This window comes from Schistocerca serialis, chromosome 5 (assembly GCF_023864345.2).
Source record: "Schistocerca serialis cubense isolate TAMUIC-IGC-003099 chromosome 5, iqSchSeri2.2, whole genome shotgun sequence".
In the NCBI taxonomy this organism is placed as follows: Eukaryota; Metazoa; Arthropoda; class Insecta; order Orthoptera; family Acrididae; genus Schistocerca; species Schistocerca serialis.
In genome coordinates, this window is record NC_064642.1 from 615108781 (window position 1) to 615130050 (window position 21270).

At 41.3% G+C, this 21270-nt stretch overlaps 1 non-coding gene across 1 annotated transcript; it reads left to right on the forward strand.

Moving 5' to 3' along the window:
- Positions 1-954: 954 nt before the first annotated feature.
- On the forward strand, positions 955-1029 carry Trnas-cga (transfer RNA serine (anticodon CGA)). The gene has a single exon. It is a non-coding gene; the product is annotated as a tRNA-Ser (tRNA).
- The last annotated feature ends 20241 nt before the right edge of the window (positions 1030-21270 follow it).

Sequence of the window (21270 nt, forward strand, 5' to 3'; positions counted from 1 at the left end):
AAGTCTGAGGTGGCGCTAACTGTACTCCCCTAAGCACAGAGCTGTGCGGCAGGCCGGGCTCTCTGGGATTGTCTGGACTTGGATAACTAGTCGGAGGCAGGATGGTCACATCATGAACTTTATTTTGCGGTAGGTCGCGCCTGGTGGAGTTTTGGGCTGCAGGGCTTTGGAGATGGGCAACTATAACGTTGTTTTGCGCACTCTCGACAGTCATAGCGACCTCATTAAAAAGGATTCACACCTCACAGAGATCTATGGACGCAGAGAGTTCAAAGAAAAGCATTATAGTCGCAATTGCCCACAGAATTATTCCCACGTCAGTATCAGGCAGAATCATCAGGGATTAAACTTGCTGGCAGATTAAAACTGTGTGTCGGACCGAGACTCGAACTCGGGACCTTTGCTTTTCGCGGGCAAGTGCTCTACCAACTGAGCTGCCCAAGCGCGACTCACGCCCCGTCCTCACAGCTGTAATTCCGCCAGTACCTCATCTCCTACCTTCCAAACTTCACAGAAGATCTCCTGCGAACCTTGCAGAACTAGCACTCCTGGAAGAAAGGATATTGTGAAGACATGGCTTAGCCACAGCCTGGGAGTTGTTTCTAGAATGAAATTTTCACTCTACAGCGGAGTGTGCGCTGATATGAAACTTCCTGGCAGATTAAAACTGTGTGCCGGACCGCGACTCGAACACGGGACCTTTCCCTTTCGCTGGCAAGTGCTCTACCAACTGAGCTACCCAAGCACGACTCACGCCCCGTCCTCACAGCTTTACTTCTGAGAGTACTTCGTCTCCTGCCTTCCAAACTTTACAGAAGCTCTCCTGCAAACCTTGCAAAACTAGCACTCCTGCAAGAAAGGATTTTGCGGAGACATGGCTTAGCCACTGCCTGGGGGATGTTTCCAGATTGAGGACTGGCAGAAGTAAAGCTGTGAGGAGGGGGCGTGAGTCGTGCCTGGGTAGCTCAGTTGGTAGAGCACTTGCCCGCGAAAGGCAAAGGTCCCGAGTTCGAGTCTCGGTCCGGAACACAGTTTTAATCTGCCAGGAAGTTTCATATCAGCGCACACTCTGCTGTAGAGTGAAAATTTCATTCTAGAAACATCAGGGATATTGAACACTAATTTCGAGAAACCCTTCAGTAGCTAAGGATTCCTAAGTAATACCCTTACACATATGAAGAATTTATAAGAGGAACTGGTTAAGTATGTAATGATAGCCCGCACACTAGGCCACTTTATGCCTTTATTGGCCACGTGAACATGACGTCGATTCCGGTTGTGACTCCTAAATTGTAGAACACAACTACCTCTACATATATACTCTACAAGCTGCCGTGTATTGCATGGTGGAGGGTGGCATGTACAGCAACTAGTCGTTGCCTTTCCTGTTCTGGTATGATTTTTTTTTTCTTAGTAATTTAATTGAAAGCTTTGTTGCTTTGGTAAAAATAAAATTGGTTCTTTTTGTCGTGACAGAATAAATTACTATTAATCACACCAGATTTATCGGAGAACAGCAGCAACATGTGTAATTGATCCAGCTTTAAGAAACTCTATTACCTTTTAGCGGAAAATTCGTGCGGTACTCTCCGACGTTAGAAAAGTCGTGGTGTTCCGTTCGGAGCAGGAGGCGGCTGTCTTTTCTCATTCGCGATATCGAAAATTACTAAAAAATGAACAGAAAAATTTTTTTTTTCGGAGGAAGATCGCGCGGAGAAAACAGACAGAAGTTACATGGAAGAAACCTAAGGGACCAACTGATTGGATTTGTACGAACATATAAACGGAACTGAAAGAACTTGGAATAAATACTATAGCGATGTCGTCACGACAGCCTCCTGTTCCGACAGAACACACGCTGGACCATAAGCTGCATAAATCTTTTAAACAGGAAGGATTATCATAAGTATAATTAATGAAAATAAGGTTGAGAGATTTTCTTTGAAATTAAATAAACTTCAAGGCTTCAAGTATTATAATACGAAACGGAAACTTACATTAACATGGCCACCCATTGTGACGGTGGAGCGAATTTTTCACGATATACATTCTCGCTTGTTTGTGGCTACATATATTTTTAATCACTTAAACTCTTAACTTTACAATAAAATGATTATATCAGTATGGAGCACAATACTTTTGCGTCCGACTCGCAACACATTCACAGAACAGCTAGACAGCGGTGCGGCTCCCTGCAGAAGTAAAAACTGGCAATTGTTATTTTGAAAAACATAGGTGCATCGTTTTTTTTACTGATCGATAGCAGCGTAAAACAGTTTATAGCTATCGTGATATTCTGCGCTTTTCAGGAGCGCGGCAAAGATATCTGGTTACAACATTCATTGGTATATGTTAGAAGTTCGCACATACTGACGCAAATACATGTTAAAAATCGCAGTGATAAAGGCTGTAATGTCACAATGCCTCCCATGTGAGGCATGATGATTCCGGAAGGATCATCAGGACTCACATGTAGTTTCAAGACATTACTGTGTTTTATCATCTGTTTACTTTCGTTCTAACATAAAATTGGAATGAGTTTGTCATCTAGTTATTTTATGCTTCCAGTACAGTTATGAAAACAAATAAAGTCTTTCAGTGTCTTTTGTGCACTTTGGCACTTCTCTCAGTTCATTGTAAGGTGTCCTTGCACTGTCATCTTAATTGCTGTTACTGTGAAACAAAATATGAAAAAAAAAAAAAACAATCTTAAGTCTAACACACACAAAGATAAATGAATAATACTCTATATAGAAAACAAAACATGTCAGTAGACAAACATACACAGATACATTGAAATAATTACTTAAACAGTCCTCTAAAATTGTCTGTGACCTGTTTGGTCTCGTAATGTTTTCTTATCCGTTTCATTAGATTCTTTTAGAATGTCGTTGTTAATCAGGACGTTTCACTTGACACTACACTGTACACTTTTATTTGTCACGCGCTCACTTAACCGGAGTCTGCAACGTCTATTCTCGTTCGGTGAGCGGCGTCGTCCGAGAGGTCACGACCCTGGGTAGCGTCATTTTTTTGTGTTCGCTCGTGTTGCCTCTCTAGTGTCTCGCATCAAGCGTCATGTCGTTTACATGCAAATAAACAGAAAGAAACCTGTGTTAGGTTCGTGCTATAATGTAGACTTACAGGTAAAGGTTTTATAGGATTCTGGACAGGATTGATACCCTTCCCCTCCAGTTAACGTTTCAGTGCTCAGTAATGCCTTGTCTTTATTTAACTATCTATCGCAAAATATCCGACGTGACTGATTAAATGGAAATTAATTTGAAGCTAAGACTTCTCTTTTTACAGAATAAATAAAGTTCATAATTAAGTTTCACTGTGATAGCTTTAGCAATGTCTCTTGCGTAGTTGTGAGACGGAAAACATTCTAAGGTCAATGACGCCTCCACAGCGCGCGCGTCGGTTGTGTTTCAAATGTTAATTGTTGAGTCCAATTGCAAGCAGCTCCGCGCTGTTGCCGGTTACTAGTCCAGTGCAACACGCGCTCGTGTATGCTCGTATGAAGTTTAACGTGTGTCACTCGCGCTCTGCTAAAATGAGAACACGCGGAAAACACACGTCTAGTGTCCTTCCTTCATCGTCGATCGGCGTATCGAAAACTTGGGTAGAAAATACCACCGTCTGTTTCGAGGATTTCACACGACAGTCCCTGCGACCTGCCATGCTGCTTACACACAGGTAAGTGAAGCCAACGTTTTACATATAGTTTGCAAAATGCTTTGCTGTGATCGCTGTCACTACCTGCACTTGCGTGTACACATGTCACTGCACACGTATTTTGTACACTTTATCACTCGCATTTTGTTTAGAACGTCTTAGAGTGTGCAAATTCACATCTCCCATCTCACATTGTGATTTCACAGTTCAAGTTACTCACAGGTAAATACATTACAAGATTAAACAATGTCCATAAATTACATACATACATACATACGTACATTTCTTAAGTTTGCTTACAGTCACAAAATTCTGTTAACCTTTTCAGTCACGCCACGCCGGATTAGCGTATTGAATACCACTACTTGTGCATCAAGGCACGATTATTTCGGTTATTCTCTCTCCCTTTTACAAAGGTAAAATTTTTCTTAAAACAAATCTTTTAAGCAGCTTGTTATTTCGTTTCTCTTCAAAATTTAGTGTCACTGTTTATGTAGAGCACAGATTGAACAAATTCTGTCTCTACTGGTCGAGCATACTCATGCATTTCTCTCCGGAAGATTCATGCTTCATAAAGTTACTGGCTGCAAGTGCTACTCGCGGAATGTATTGTAATCTCTCAACATTGCTACTCGCGATACGCGATTAGAACAAAATTTTCGCTAACGGATCTCTCCCACAAATTTCGTTTCCACTTCAACCGTCTAAAGAGCACTCAGATGAGCCTGTCAAATTCTAATCCTCAATTTTTTTTTTAATGGGATAGGATGGGGAAGTGGAAGAGGAGAGGATCAAATATGAACATAAATACACTGTATACATATACAAAGTCTAGCACAACTACACTAGGATATTTTTGTGACCTTAGATGCATGACATGCGTCACGTGTGCCTTCAAGTGGCTATTCTTTAATCTAATATCAGATCTTAGTTTTATTATATTATAATGTGAGTCATATCTGGTGACAGCTTTCTAGTTTCTCACGCTTCCTTCTGGGTGATTGTCGGGCTTGGCTGTGAAATAGCTAATTACTTTAGTGCATCTTACATGTTTAAAGAAGAAACATTTACCATCAGGAATACTCCAGGCTTGTCAGTACGACGTATATGTTTCGATGTAGTGGCACTCTCGACTACATGACCTAACAGCTGTTGTAAAACACAATAAAGGAAATGCTTTGTTGCTTAGCTATTAAATCTTTATGAGGCTTACTGTTCGTAGATGATACTTTGAATCTGAGATTGAATCTCCTGAAAACTATCAAATACTACGTGATACTCTCTCTGTTATTTACTGCTTTTGACAGTTCAAACACTTGGCTACACAAATCTGTTTAATTCTAAAGATCGCGCTAACAAAAGGTATAGTTCATGGCGGTGTTACAATAACGCACAGTTTACACGCAATAGGCTGTACTCTGTACACTTAAAGACTAACATTCCATCTTGAGGGCTGAAAAAGAAATTGCTTAACCTAATATTTCACATACATATATATTCATTGGAGTTGGAAGGTGGCAATCTGCTACTTCCTTCCGTATCTCCTTTCACCAATAACGGCATTCCTCAATGCCAACAGCCAACTTGGACTGCTTACACCTATGACTAACTTAAAACTAACTGAGAATCTGTCCTCTCAAATGGAATGTGCTTTCTTTTTCGTACGCCATAATAAATCAAATCTTCAATTACCTCCATAGTTTTTCGCCAAAGTGTGAGTACTCGTATTGGTGTGTTTGAATACCGAAGTGTTTCGCAGGTTAAACCTTAGGCTAATGTTCCTTTGCTTGTTACTTTGCCTCGTTATACTTCTTGAGATCCTGGTGGTGATACAATCCTTTAATTCTGCCAAATGCTGGATCCGCTATTAGATAACATCCTGTATGTGGTTTTCTAATTACTATAAATGGTCCGTCGTACAATAGCTTCCATTTCCGATTTCTTTTCAACAACTTCGATGGCTTAAAATGTGTCCGTAAAAGCACCTTTTCATTAATATCATATGTAAGAGCCTTAGATACTTCCTTGTCATAAGACTTCTTGCGTAGATTCGCCTGTACAGCTAAGGATACCAATGCTTGCCTAAGTTTTGCATCTAAATCTAATTCTGGTTCTACAATTTTAAGTATGGGATCTAACCATTCATTTCTTTCCCGATGACTCGTCATTAATTCCGCAGGTGTAAATCCAGTTGAGAAGTGTGGAAGATTGTTGACAATCTGCTCGAATGAAGATACAAAATCAATCCAACGAACATATTACGTTAAGTCGTTCAAGGTCGAGTTTGCCCCCATTATGTCCCGCAGCATCCCCAAGGAGGCAAAAAGGTGCTGCCTTTAGTTTTCCGCTTTCTTGTGATGCGACTGATTTGATTCTTCTGTCACATCACTTGACCATTCTCGCTGGTTTTTTACCCATTGTATGTGTTGATTTGTATCAAACCCTTGTTGGTACTGCACTTGGTTACCAGGCTGAAAAATCGGTACATTACTTGCCTGCGTAAAATATACCGGTGGATTGTATTGTTTTCTTGGTTTATTGTTATTGTATCTAAAGTCCTGTTGTGGTGCCGTGTACTGTTGTTGTTGCATGAATGGTTGTTGCTGAGGCGTGTATTGCTGTTGTTGCTGGTGTTGTGGCTGCCCATAGGGTTGTGGTGGAGGTAGCTGACCTCCGCAATTTTGATTGTTGCAACGTTTACCCTTGTATTTGTTCCCATTCTGGTAGAAGTTACTACCGTTATTGTTTGATTGGTATGGGGCATTCCCGTAATACTGTTGTTGCGTGTTGTATATTGGATTGTACCGTTGGTTGCCGTAATGCTTGTTTTTGTGTTTACCATTACGGTAACCATTGTTTCGGCCTCTATTGCGGTTATTGTACTGTTTGTTTCCGTATTGTGTTTCGTGTGAACCATTTCCATTACTACCGTTTCCATTCGAATACGTGCCTGCGTTGTTGTTCTTACAGTTAGCATTCGCACGCGCGTCTTCGTGTATAAGATCGAGCGAATCAAGGACGGATAAAAATGCGTCCTGATCTTCCTCTGACACGTTCACTAATTTTTCGCGTATGGAAATGGGTAGGTTTGACTTAAGGATCATAATAACATCTTTTGTTGTTATGGGAGTGTCCCAATATTGTATCTTTCTCAAGTACTTCTCAAAGTACCGGCGAAGTCCGCCACTGTTCGAATGGAAAGGTTCGGCGTTATAGGCCTCTTTGCGTAGGCGTTGCTGAACACCTGCGCTCCAAAATTTGCTTAAAAAGTTTTTCTCAAACTCGCTAAATGTTTTGCACTTATCAACCATCTCGGTTCCCCGTATAGCACTTTCTCCTTGTATGTATCCGGTAATGAATTGTATTCTCTGTTTGTCATTCCAGGCAGCTGGAAAGACTCCTGAAAAGTTCTTTAGGAAAACGACTGGATGAATATTTCGCTTTTCCGGTTGGAATGGTTGAAAAACTCTGTGTTTCAATACACTCTCCTCTTTCATGAGGGTTGTGAGTGTCAATTGTTCAGTGTTGTTGTTGTGTGAATCGTTAAATTCATTTTTCAGTCGCGGAATGTACTGTGGTGTGTTGTGTTGTCTGGTATTGATGTTCATCTGGCTCAGAAGGTAGTGAGTGTTTCCCGTCACTCTGGTTATCATACTGTAGTGTTTGAATTTGCTGTTTCAGGTCGGATATCTCATCTGTTACTTGCTTCCGCCATTCCGACAAATCCCGGGTAAACACTCGTCTAATTTGGCCTAGTTCAGTACAAACAGTGTCTCCTGAACTGCCGGGTGCAGATAATATGTCTAAGGTTGCGGATTTAACAACATCTTTCAAGTCACGTGTAACCTTCTCCTCAACTAGCTTCTCTTGTACATCAATCCATTCTTTGTAATGTTCGGTAAGTGCTTTAGTGTGCGAAGCAACACTACTGTTAACTCTTTCGTTAATAGTTCGGTCCGAAATGTCATTCGCCATTGCACTTACTTTTGATTCTACAGTGGCTACCGCTGTCGCTAACTCGTCTACCTGTCGTGCAACTGTTTTATACGCAAGTTTTACCGAATCGGTTTCTTTGCGACACGCTTCGATTTGAGTTGTGAGATTCTGACCAATGTTATCAATTTTGTTATTCAGAGTGCTTATCTGGGTTGTCAAAGTGGTTACTTGCTCCGTGACGTCACCCTTAACCGAATCTATCTGTGCCGTGACGTCACCCTTAACCGAATCTATCTGTGCCGTGACGTCACCCTTAACCGAATCTATCTTTGCCGTGACGTCACCCTTAACCGAATCTATCTGTGCCGTGACGTCACCCTTAACCGAATCTATCTGTGCCGTGATGTCACCCTTAACCGAACCTATCTGTGCTGTGAGAGAGCCTACTTGCGTAGTGAGGGTACCTACTTTCGCATCAATGATGGTATTTACGTCATTCCTAACTGAGTCAATCTCTGTTGTCATATCCGTTTTCAGCTCTGATAAAAACTTGTCTCTGTCTTTCTCACGTTGTTCGCGATCACGTTCGCGCTGTTCCCTCTCCTGTCTGTCTAGTATCAATTCCTGTAACATTTTGACAATGTCAACTGATACCGTTATCGGGGAGGTGGGTGTTTCCTGCTGAGTGTCGTCCACGTTAGCTACCTCTTGTCTGTCGTCTGTCCTGGCCGTCGTTCCGCGTGAGTCGGTAATGTTTGTTAACAGTGCCGTCGCTTTCGTCTGCAGAGTTCGCGCTCGATTGTCCGTCCGCCATAATGAAATTCAACTATTGCCAACTTAAAATGGGTACTGCCAACTGAAATTCTGATTGTCAATTATTCTTGCCGCGCAAGTTAAAGTCGCGGCGCGTTCGTCAAATGTCTAATGTTACGTGGGTAATAACTGACACACGTCTGTAGCAAAAAGACAAGATGGAGTCAACGCCGTTGAAACAATTGATTGCCAACGCTGTTACACAGAAAAGACTGAAATGGCATCCATCTTGAACTTACACGAGAATACTAACTACAGTATAAAACAAATATGCCAAGCAAAAGGTTACAGAAAATGTTCAAATATTTACGTAGAAAAAAATGGTTTTTTACGTTAAGCTACAGAAAGGATAGAGAGAGGTCGAATTTGAAGGTCAATGAGCTACTCTTTAGACAGAACTATGGCAAACGAAAATTTGGTACTCACTCGGCGTTGTCTTCAAAACTGCAAATCTGCGTCTTATTAAATCCCAAGATATTTGTGTAAATACCGCGTCCTTCAAGATTGCGTATATTTATTGCTCATCCGTAATTTTATGCAGCATTGGGTTCCAAAGAGCGGTACATGAAATAAGACAATCATATATGAGTACCGTGACACTTTCAATATTTTAGTCAAGTCCCTGTTCGGGCGCCAGATCTGGTATGATTTTTTTTTTCTTAGTAATTTAATTGAAAGCTTTGTTGCTTTGGTAAAAATAAAATTGGTTCTTTTTGTCGTGACAGAATAAATTACTATTAATCACACCAGATTTGTCGGAGAACAGCAGCAACATGTGTAATTGATCCAGCTTTAAGAAACTCTATTACCTTTTAGCGGAAAATTCGTGCGGTGCTCTCCGACGTTAGAAAAGTCGTGGTGTTCCGTTCGGAGCAGGAGGCGGCTGTCTTTTCTCATTCGCGATATCGAAAATTACTAAAAAATGAACAGAAAAATTTTTTTTTTTCGGAGGAAGATCGCGCGGAGAAAACAGACAGAAGTTACATGGAAGAAACCTAAGGGACCAACTGATTGGATTTGTACGAACATATAAACGGAACTGAAAGAACTTGGAATAAATACTATAGCGATGTCGTCACGACAGCCTCCTGTTCCGACAGAACACACGCTGGACCATAAGCTGCATAAATCTTTTAAACAGGAAGGATTATCATAAGTATAATTAATGAAAATAAGGTTGAGAGATTTTCTTTGAAATTAAATAAACTTCAAGGCTTCAAGTATTATAATACGAAACGGAAACTTACATTAACATGGCCACCCATTGTGACGGTGGAGCGAATTTTTCACGATATACATTCTCGCTTGTTTGTGGCTACATATATTTTTAATCACTTAAACTCTTAACTTTACAATAAAATGATTATATCAGTATGGAGCACAATACTTTTGCGTCCGACTCGCAACACATTCACAGAACAGCTAGACAGCGGTGCGGCTCCCTGCAGAAGTAAAAACTGGCAATTGTTATTTTGAAAAACATAGGTGCATCGTTTTTTTTACTGATCGATAGCAGCGTAAAACAGTTTATAGCTATCGTGATATTCTGCGCTTTTCAGGAGCGCGGCAAAGATATCTGGTTACAACATTCATTGGTATATGTTAGAAGTTCGCACATACTGACGCAAATACATGTTAAAAATCGCAGTGATAAAGGCTGTAATGTCACAATGCCTCCCATGTGAGGCATGATGATTCCGGAAGGATCATCAGGACTCACATGTAGTTTCAAGACATTACTGTGTTTTATCATCTGTTTACTTTCGTTCTAACATAAAATTGGAATGAGTTTGTCATCTAGTTATTTTATGCTTCCAGTACAGTTATGAAAACAAATAAAGTCTTTCAGTGTCTTTTGTGCACTTTGGCACTTCTCTCAGTTCATTGTAAGGTGTCCTTGCACTGTCATCTTAATTGCTGTTACTGTGAAACAAAATATGAAAAAAAAAAACAATCTTAAGTCTAACACACACAAAGATAAATGAATAATACTCTATATAGAAAACAAAACATGTCAGTAGACAAACATACACAGATACATTGAAATAATTACTTAAACAGTCCTCTAAAATTGTCTGTGACCTGTTTGGTCTCGTAATGTTTTCTTATCCGTTTCATTAGATTCTTTTAGAATGTCGTTGTTAATCAGGACGTTTCACTTGACACTACACTGTACACTTTTATTTGTCACGCGCTCACTTAACCGGAGTCTGCAACGTCTATTCTCGTTCGGTGAGCGGCGTCGTCCGAGAGGTCACGACCCTGGGTAGCGTCATTTTTTTGTGTTCGCTCGTGTTGCCTCTCTAGTGTCTCGCATCAAGCGTCATGTCGTTTACATGCAAATAAACAGAAAGAAACCTGTGTTAGGTTCGTGCTATAATGTAGACTTACAGGTAAAGGTTTTATAGGATTCTGGACAGGATTGATACCCTTCCCCTCCAGTTAACGTTTCAGTGCTCAGTAATGCCTTGTCTTTATTTAACTATCTATCGCAAAATATCCGACGTGACTGATTAAATGGAAATTAATTTGAAGCTAAGACTTCTCTTTTTACAGAATAAATAAAGTTCATAATTAAGTTTCACTGTGATAGCTTTAGCAATGTCTCTTGCGTAGTTGTGAGACGGAAAACATTCTAAGGTCAATGACGCCTCCACAGCGCGCGCGTCGGTTGTGTTTCAAATGTTAATTGTTGAGTCCAATTGCAAGCAGCTCCGCGCTGTTGCCGGTTACTAGTCCAGTGCAACACGCGCTCGTGTATGCTCGTATGAAGTTTAACGTGTGTCACTCGCGCTCTGCTAAAATGAGAACACGCGGAAAACACACGTCTAGTGTCCTTCCTTCATCGTCGATCGGCGTATCGAAAACTTGGGTAGAAAATACCACCGTCTGTTTCGAGGATTTCACACGACAGTCCCTGCGACCTGCCATGCTGCTTACACACAGGTAAGTGAAGCCAACGTTTTACATATAGTTTGCAAAATGCTTTGCTGTGATCGCTGTCACTACCTGCACTTGCGTGTACACATGTCACTGCACACGTATTTTGTACACTTTATCACTCGCATTTTGTTTAGAACGTCTTAGAGTGTGCAAATTCACATCTCCCATCTCACATTGTGATTTCACAGTTCAAGTTACTCACAGGTAAATACATTACAAGATTAAACAATGTCCATAAATTACATACATACATACATACGTACATTTCTTAAGTTTGCTTACAGTCACAAAATTCTGTTAACCTTTTCAGTCACGCCACGCCGGATTAGCGTATTGAATACCACTACTTGTGCATCAAGGCACGATTATTTCGGTTATTCTCTCTCCCTTTTACAAAGGTAAAATTTTTCTTAAAACAAATCTTTTAAGCAGCTTGTTATTTCGTTTCTCTTCAAAATTTAGTGTCACTGTTTATGTAGAGCACAGATTGAACAAATTCTGTCTCTACTGGTCGAGCATACTCATGCATTTCTCTCCGGAAGATTCATGCTTCATAAAGTTACTGGCTGCAAGTGCTACTCGCGGAATGTATTGTAATCTCTCAACATTGCTACTCGCGATACGCGATTAGAACAAAATTTTCGCTAACGGATCTCTCCCACAAATTTCGTTTCCACTTCAACCGTCTAAAGAGCACTCAGATGAGCCTGTCAAATTCTAATCCTCAATTTTTTTTTTAATGGGATAGGATGGGGAAGTGGAAGAGGAGAGGATCAAATATGAACATAAATACACTGTATACATATACAAAGTCTAGCACAACTACACTAGGATATTTTTGTGACCTTAGATGCATGACATGCGTCACGTGTGCCTTCAAGTGGCTATTCTTTAATCTAATATCAGATCTTAGTTTTATTATATTATAATGTGAGTCATATCTGGTGACAGCTTTCTAGTTTCTCACGCTTCCTTCTGGGTGATTGTCGGGCTTGGCTGTGAAATAGCTAATTACTTTAGTGCATCTTACATGTTTAAAGAAGAAACATTTACCATCAGGAATACTCCAGGCTTGTCAGTACGACGTATATGTTTCGATGTAGTGGCACTCTCGACTACATGACCTAACAGCTGTTGTAAAACACAATAAAGGAAATGCTTTGTTGCTTAGCTATTAAATCTTTATGAGGCTTACTGTTCGTAGATGATACTTTGAATCTGAGATTGAATCTCCTGAAAACTATCAAATACTACGTGATACTCTCTCTGTTATTTACTGCTTTTGACAGTTCAAACACTTGGCTACACAAATCTGTTTAATTCTAAAGATCGCGCTAACAAAAGGTATAGTTCATGGCGGTGTTACAATAACGCACAGTTTACACGCAATAGGCTGTACTCTGTACACTTAAAGACTAACATTCCATCTTGAGGGCTGAAAAAGAAATTGCTTAACCTAATATTTCACATACATATATATTCATTGGAGTTGGAAGGTGGCAATCTGCTACTTCCTTCCGTATCTCCTTTCACCAATAACGGCATTCCTCAATGCCAACAGCCAACTTGGACTGCTTACACCTATGACTAACTTAAAACTAACTGAGAATCTGTCCTCTCAAATGGAATGTGCTTTCTTTTTCGTACGCCATAATAAATCAAATCTTCAATTACCTCCATAGTTTTTCGCCAAAGTGTGAGTACTCGTATTGGTGTGTTTGAATACCGAAGTGTTTCGCAGGTTAAACCTTAGGCTAATGTTCCTTTGCTTGTTACTTTGCCTCGTTATACTTCTTGAGATCCTGGTGGTGATACAATCCTTTAATTCTGCCAAATGCTGGATCCGCTATTAGATAACATCCTGTATGTGGTTTTCTAATTACTATAAATGGTCCGTCGTACAATAGCTTCCATTTCCGATTTCTTTTCAACAACTTCGATGGCTTAAAATGTGTCCGTAAAAGCACCTTTTCATTAATATCATATGTAAGAGCCTTAGATACTTCCTTGTCATAAGACTTCTTGCGTAGATTCGCCTGTACAGCTAAGGATACCAATGCTTGCCTAAGTTTTGCATCTAAATCTAATTCTGGTTCTACAATTTTAAGTATGGGATCTAACCATTCATTTCTTTCCCGATGACTCGTCATTAATTCCGCAGGTGTAAATCCAGTTGAGAAGTGTGGAAGATTGTTGACAATCTGCTCGAATGAAGATACAAAATCAATCCAACGAACATATTACGTTAAGTCGTTCAAGGTCGAGTTTGCCCCCATTATGTCCCGCAGCATCCCCAAGGAGGCAAAAAGGTGCTGCCTTTAGTTTTCCGCTTTCTTGTGATGCGACTGATTTGATTCTTCTGTCACATCACTTGACCATTCTCGCTGGTTTTTTACCCATTGTATGTGTTGATTTGTATCAAACCCTTGTTGGTACTGCACTTGGTTACCAGGCTGAAAAATCGGTACATTACTTGCCTGCGTAAAATATACCGGTGGATTGTATTGTTTTCTTGGTTTATTGTTATTGTATCTAAAGTCCTGTTGTGGTGCCGTGTACTGTTGTTGTTGCATGAATGGTTGTTGCTGAGGCGTGTATTGCTGTTGTTGCTGGTGTTGTGGCTGCCCATAGGGTTGTGGTGGAGGTAGCTGACCTCCGCAATTTTGATTGTTGCAACGTTTACCCTTGTATTTGTTCCCATTCTGGTAGAAGTTACTACCGTTATTGTTTGATTGGTATGGGGCATTCCCGTAATACTGTTGTTGCGTGTTGTATATTGGATTGTACCGTTGGTTGCCGTAATGCTTGTTTTTGTGTTTACCATTACGGTAACCATTGTTTCGGCCTCTATTGCGGTTATTGTACTGTTTGTTTCCGTATTGTGTTTCGTGTGAACCATTTCCATTACTACCGTTTCCATTCGAATACGTGCCTGCGTTGTTGTTCTTACAGTTAGCATTCGCACGCGCGTCTTCGTGTATAAGATCGAGCGAATCAAGGACGGATAAAAATGCGTCCTGATCTTCCTCTGACACGTTCACTAATTTTTCGCGTATGGAAATGGGTAGGTTTGACTTAAGGATCATAATAACATCTTTTGTTGTTATGGGAGTGTCCCAATATTGTATCTTTCTCAAGTACTTCTCAAAGTACCGGCGAAGTCCGCCACTGTTCGAATGGAAAGGTTCGGCGTTATAGGCCTCTTTGCGTAGGCGTTGCTGAACACCTGCGCTCCAAAATTTGCTTAAAAAGTTTTTCTCAAACTCGCTAAATGTTTTGCACTTATCAACCATCTCGGTTCCCCGTATAGCACTTTCTCCTTGTATGTATCCGGTAATGAATTGTATTCTCTGTTTGTCATTCCAGGCAGCTGGAAAGACTCCTGAAAAGTTCTTTAGGAAAACGACTGGATGAATATTTCGCTTTTCCGGTTGGAATGGTTGAAAAACTCTGTGTTTCAATACACTCTCCTCTTTCATGAGGGTTGTGAGTGTCAATTGTTCAGTGTTGTTGTTGTGTGAATCGTTAAATTCATTTTTCAGTCGCGGAATGTACTGTGGTGTGTTGTGTTGTCTGGTATTGATGTTCATCTGGCTCAGAAGGTAGTGAGTGTTTCCCGTCACTCTGGTTATCATACTGTAGTGTTTGAATTTGCTGTTTCAGGTCGGATATCTCATCTGTTACTTGCTTCCGCCATTCCGACAAATCCCGGGTAAACACTCGTCTAATTTGGCCTAGTTCAGTACAAACAGTGTCTCCTGAACTGCCGGGTGCAGATAATATGTCTAAGGTTGCGGATTTAACAACATCTTTCAAGTCACGTGTAACCTTCTCCTCAACTAGCTTCTCTTGTACATCAATCCATTCTTTGTAATGTTCGGTAAGTGCTTTAGTGTGCGAAGCAACACTACTGTTAACTCTTTCGTTAATAGTTCGGTCCGAAATGTCATTCGCCATTGCACTTACTTTTGATTCTACAGTGGCTACCGCTGTCGCTAACTCGTCTACCTGTCGTGCAACTGTTTTATACGCAAGTTTTACCGAATCGGTTTCTTTGCGACACGCTTCGATTTGAGTTGTGAGATTCTGACCAATGTTATCAATTTTGTTATTCAGAGTGCTTATCTGGGTTGTCAAAGTGGTTACTTGCTCCGTGACGTCACCCTTAACCGAATCTATCTGTGCCGTGACGTCACCCTTAACCGAATCTATCTGTGCCGTGACGTCACCCTTAACCGAATCTATCTTTGCCGTGACGTCACCCTTAACCGAATCTATCTGTGCCGTGACGTCACCCTTAACCGAATCTATCTGTGCCGTGATGTCACCCTTAACCGAACCTATCTGTGCTGTGAGAGAGCCTACTTGCGTAGTGAGGGTACCTACTTTCGCATCAATGATGGTATTTACGTCATTCCTAACTGAGTCAATCTCTGTTGTCATATCCGTTTTCAGCTCTGATAAAAACTTGTCTCTGTCTTTCTCACGTTGTTCGCGATCACGTTCGCGCTGTTCCCTCTCCTGTCTGTCTAGTATCAATTCCTGTAACATTTTGACAATGTCAACTGATACCGTTATCGGGGAGGTGGGTGTTTCCTGCTGAGTGTCGTCCACGTTAGCTACCTCTTGTCTGTCGTCTGTCCTGGCCGTCGTTCCGCGTGAGTCGGTAATGTTTGTTAACAGTGCCGTCGCTTTCGTCTGCAGAGTTCGCGCTCGATTGTCCGTCCGCCATAATGAAATTCAACTATTGCCAACTTAAAATGGGTACTGCCAACTGAAATTCTGATTGTCAATTATTCTTGCCGCGCAAGTTAAAGTCGCGGCGCGTTCGTCAAATGTCTAATGTTACGTGGGTAATAACTGACACACGTCTGTAGCAAAAAGACAAGATGGAGTCAACGCCGTTGAAACAATTGATTGCCAACGCTGTTACACAGAAAAGACTGAAATGGCATCCATCTTGAACTTACACGAGAATACTAACTACAGTATAAAACAAATATGCCAAGCAAAAGGTTACAGAAAATGTTCAAATATTTACGTAGAAAAAAATGGTTTTTTACGTTAAGCTACAGAAAGGATAGAGAGAGGTCGAATTTGAAGGTCAATGAGCTACTCTTTAGACAGAACTATGGCAAACGAAAATTTGGTACTCACTCGGCGTTGTCTTCAAAACTGCAAATCTGCGTCTTATTAAATCCCAAGATATTTGTGTAAATACCGCGTCCTTCAAGATTGCGTATATTTATTGCTCATCCGTAATTTTATGCAGCATTGGGTTCCAAAGAGCGGTACATGAAATAAGACAATCATATATGAGTACCGTGACACTTTCAATATTTTAGTCAAGTCCCTGTTCGGGCGCCAGATCTGGTATGATTTTTTTTTCTTAGTAATTTAATTGAAAGCTTTGTTGCTTTGGTAAAAATAAAATTGGTTCTTTTTGTCGTGACAGAATAAATTACTATTAATCACACCAGATTTGTCGGAGAACAGCAGCAACATGTGTAATTGATCCAGCTTTAAGAAACTCTATTACCTTTTAGCGGAAAATTCGTGCGGTGCTCTCCGACGTTAGAAAAGTCGTGGTGTTCCGTTCGGAGCAGGAGGCGGCTGTCTTTTCTCATTCGCGATATCGAAAATTACTAAAAAATGAACAGAAAAATTTTTTTTTTCGGAGGAAGATCGCGCGGAGAAAACAGACAGAAGTTACATGGAAGAAACCTAAGGGACCAACTGATTGGATTTGTACGAACATATAAACGGAACTGAAAGAACTTGGAATAAATACTATAGCGATGTCGTCACGACAGCCTCCTGTTCCGACAGAACACACGCTGGACCATAAGCTGCATAAATCTTTTAAACAGGAAGGATTATCATAAGTATAATTAATGAAAATAAGGTTGAGAGATTTTCTTTGAAATTAAATAAACTTCAAGGCTTCAAGTATTATAATACGAAACGGAAACTTACATTAACATGGCCACCCATTGTGACGGTGGAGCGAATTTTTCACGATATACATTCTCGCTTGTTTGTGGCTACATATATTTTTAATCACTTAAACTCTTAACTTTACAATAAAATGATTATATCAGTATGGAGCACAATACTTTTGCGTCCGACTCGCAACACATTCACAGAACAGCTAGACAGCGGTGCGGCTCCCTGCAGAAGTAAAAACTGGCAATTGTTATTTTGAAAAACATAGGTGCATCGTTTTTTTTACTGATCGATAGCAGCGTATAACAGTTTATAGCTATCGTGATATTCTGCGCTTTTCAGGAGCGCGGCAAAGATATCTGGTTACAACATTCATTGGTATATGTTAGAAGTTCGCACATACTGACGCAAATACATGTTAAAAATCGCAGTGATAAAGGCTGTAATGTCACACTGTTCCACTCGCAAACAGACTGAGGGAAAAATGACTGCCTGTATGTTTCCATATAAGCCCTAATTGCTCTTACATTGTCTTCGCAAAATGCGCTTTGGCAGCAGTAAAATCATACTGCAGACAACAGAAAAACCCAATTCTCTTAATTTTGCCAATAATGCCTCATGAAAAGAACGTCGTCTTCCGCCCAAGAATGCCCATTTCGATTCACGAAACATTTCCGTAATAGTCTTATGTTAATAAAACCTAGCGGTAATAGGTGCTGCTTACACCTGTGTATCGAATCCTTTCTGTTCCAACGACACAAAACATATAACAGTTCACTCATCAGCCAGAACATTTGACCAAAGGCCATCGCTATAGACTCGCCCGGGTGATAGCGGCGCCACCTGACTAGTCAGACACATGGATAGTGCATGTAGCATCAGTAAGCGTGCTGTTCGTGTGTAGAATGGGGGAAGGCGCGCGATCTATCTGAGTCTGACCTAGGGTAAATTGTGATGGGCCGGAGGCTCGGCATGAGCATTTCGAAAACTGCACGACTTGTCGAGTGTTCGAGGAGTGCTGTGGTAAGTGTCTTTAACACTTGGCGAAACCAAGGTGAAACCATATTCAGACGTCGTGGGGTTGAGCGGCCACTCCTCATTACAGATGTCGGACGTCGTAGACAGGGCAGACTACTAAAACAGGACAGGCGGCGTACTGTGGCTGTGGCGGAACCAAAATCAAACTTTAATGCTGGGCAGAGTACAAGTGTGTCACGACATCGGCAACTGCTATTGAAATGGGCACGTGGCCATCGACGCTGAACGTTGGCGCAGTGGCAGAGCGTTGCATGGTGTGATGAATCCCGATACTCCCTTCATCATGCCGATGCGAGGACGCGAATCCGTAGTCTTCCAGGGAATAGCTCCTTGACACCTGTACTGAGGGAAGGAGGCAAGTTGGCGGTGGCTCCATTATGCTCTGCGGAACATTGACGCACCATATATGGGTCCAGTGGAACTCGTGGAGGACTCCATGACGGCTGAGGAGTATCGAACAAAGGTTGCTCTACAGGCATTACTGTTAAGATTACTGTTAAGCAGCATGAGATAACATAAAATTTTCAGAGATAGTCATAGCACATCACCCGTACCAGTAATCTCGTCTAAACACAATGCTGTTGGGTACATCGGCAGTGCCTACACTGTTGCTATAAAGTGGAACTTTGGATTTGGCTTTTCGAGTATACACTGAAGTGACAAAAGCCATGGTGTACCTTCTAATATCACGTCGGACCTACTTTTGCCCACCGTAGTGCAGCAGCTCGACGTGGCGTGCACTCAGAAGTCCTTGGAAATCCTCTGCAGAAACACTGAGCCATACTGACTCTATAGCCTTCCACAATTGCGAAAGTGTTGCTGATGCAGGATTTTGTGCACAGACTGACCTCTCGATTATGTCCCATAAATGTTCGATGGGATTCACGTCGGGCGACCGGGGTGGGAAAATCATTCGCTGGAATTGTCCGGAATGTTCTTCAAACCAGTCGTGAACAACTGTTTTCCTGGTGACATGACACATTGTCACCCATAAAAATTCCATTATAGACTGGGAACAAGAAGTCCATGAATGGCTGCAAACTGTCCCTGACCAGCCGAACATAACCATTTCCAGTCAATGATTGGTATAGTTTGACCAGAGGACACAGTACATTCCATGTAATTAGAGCCCAAACCATTACTGGGGCACCACCAGCTTGCACAGTGTCTTCAGCCTTGTTGAAAACTTGGATTAATTGTTTCGCGGGGCCTGCGTCATACTCTAACCTTACCATCAGCTCATACCGACTTAAAAAGGGATTTATCTGACCAGGCCACGGTTTTCCAGCCGTCTAGGGTCCAAGCGCTATGATCACCGGCCCAGAAGCAGCGCTCCAAGCGATGTCGTGCTGTTAGAAAAGGCACTCACGTCGGTCGTCTGCTGCTATTGCTTGTTAACGTCAAATTTCACCGCACTATCATAACGGATACGTTCGTTGTACGTCCTGCATTGATTTCTTCGGTTATTTCACGCAGTGTTGCTTATCTGTTAGCATTGAAACTCTACGCTAACGCCACTGCTCTCGGTCATTGAGTGGAGGCCGTCGGGCGCTCCTTTGTCCGTGATGAGAGTGTCACCTCCCCTTTCCTTCTTTCTCCCTCTTGCTCCGCCGTCGTCCTTTTCTTCTTTTCTCCTCGGCTGTCGAAACCCTCTTCCTTCTTCCTTCGTCGTGCCGTAGCTATATCTCAGGGTTGCCGACAAAAGGGAGGGAGAAGGGGGCACATATGTTGTTGAACACTATGACGTAGTGCTATGTGCGATTGTCACCCTTGTCTCCGTTTTGGGAAGATTGATGACTAAAGCTGAAACATTTCTCTAAAAAGGTAAATGCTCTTTTTTTCAAAAGATGAAAATTGTAGTGTAGGCTATAATGTTTATCTATCTACTAAATTGAAGGACCACTACACAGTTTATAAAGTTCCAACTTCGGATGAAGTTTATTGATCCCAAGGAGCTGAAACAAAACTCATCCGTTCCAAATGTCATTCACAATTAGAGTAATTAGTTTCTGGTGTGTGTGTGTGTGTGTGTGTGTGTGTGTGTGTGTGTGAGTGTGAGTGTGTGTGTAGTGGTCACCAATCACTGAAATGATCGTTCCGGTATTTCCATTACAATCTGTTTATTGGTTGCTATTTACTGTAAGCACCAAGAGCGAATACTATAACCTCCAATAATTCTTTAATAATTATTACTAAGTTAATGTCAAGAAATTATGTGGAGTACCAATTAATTCTTCACGCGGCTATAACGAGCGATAGCCTACCGCGTATCTCAAACGTCACGCCGTTATTTCAATGTCCGCGCGCAATCTATTTATAACAAAGTTTGGCCGTGGCTCTCTAGAATGTTTTCCAAATCAACTCCGGATTATGGATTATCAGTTTTAGGTCAATTCTTTAAAATTAAAGAGGACCCGCTCCCGACTACAACTTTTCCGTGCATTTGAGCAACTCGGAAGTTATTATCTTTTTCAAAGAAAAAAAATCACGCATAACGCGGCATTGTGATCTGCTATGTCAAAAAAAAAAAAAAAAAAAAAAAAAAAAAAAAAAAAAACTCATTACCTATTGATCCTTATACAGTGTCAATCGCTCAGCAAAGATTTTACAACAAAAAAAGAAATCTCGACTTGAGATGACGTCACGTGTTACTACCTGTTCTGACTCTCCTACTCTCACGTGACACGAAGTATATCTGACTTTAATGGACATCCCGACAAGATTATTGCTTAAAGACTTCGTGGGCTACTCGGACGATTACCCATGTAATGCTACAAGTGGTAATGTGTGAAGATTGGTCTTTTCAGCACACTCTTGACACTGTGGATCACGCAATATTGCAGTCACTAAGGATTTCCGCCTTCAAAATCTGTTAATTCACGTCGTGCGCCCACAATCACGTCGAAACTTTTTCAC